The sequence below is a fragment of the Aplysia californica genome, unplaced genomic scaffold, assembly GCF_000002075.1.
Source record: "Aplysia californica isolate F4 #8 unplaced genomic scaffold, AplCal3.0 scaffold00055, whole genome shotgun sequence".
Lineage (NCBI taxonomy): Eukaryota > Metazoa > Mollusca > Gastropoda > Aplysiida > Aplysiidae > Aplysia > Aplysia californica.
The window spans coordinates 2,068,308-2,068,971 of NW_004797325.1; positions in this window are offsets into that span (position 1 = coordinate 2,068,308).

Below are 664 nucleotides of genomic sequence, written 5' to 3' on the forward strand. Positions count from 1 at the left end.
CTCAATGTTAAAAACAATCAGGAAACGACAAATGCAGTTTTTTGGACACCTGAATAGACATAAGGGTCTTGAACATCTAGCTCTCACTGGCAAAACTGAGGGCAAGCAAGGCAGGGGTAGGCCCAGAACAACATACCTAAGGAACCTAAACGATTGGGTAACAGGGAAATATCTGGGAAACGTAGCTTTTTTGAGAGCATCCGAGCAAAGGAATGAATGGAAAACCATGATCGTCGATGTCTGCCAAAGATCTGGCACTGGATGATGATGATGGTGATCACAAATTATTAAGTAACTGCTATTTTATTTTTAATGGGCTCAGTAGGCTACATTTTAACAGCTAGCCGGCGACATCATGTACGTGTTGTAAAGTAAAGACAGAATCTCATGGAGATAGAGCGTCAGTGATAAATATTTCTTTAGCTTTCGCTTTTCTTTTATTCTTTTTTGTTAGTCGTCTGTCTTGCGTTGCTTTTTCGTATTAAAAAAGTAGCGGTTATCAAGTCGATGTGTCTCTTTACTAAAATTTTACTGAACAAATGAATATCAGCGGCATAACATTTCATCATTCTGCTTACTATTTTGAAAATTTTTCACATATATATACACACATGTAATGCAGTTGAACATTACTTGCTCTAACGATCACTGTCCAAGACACCCA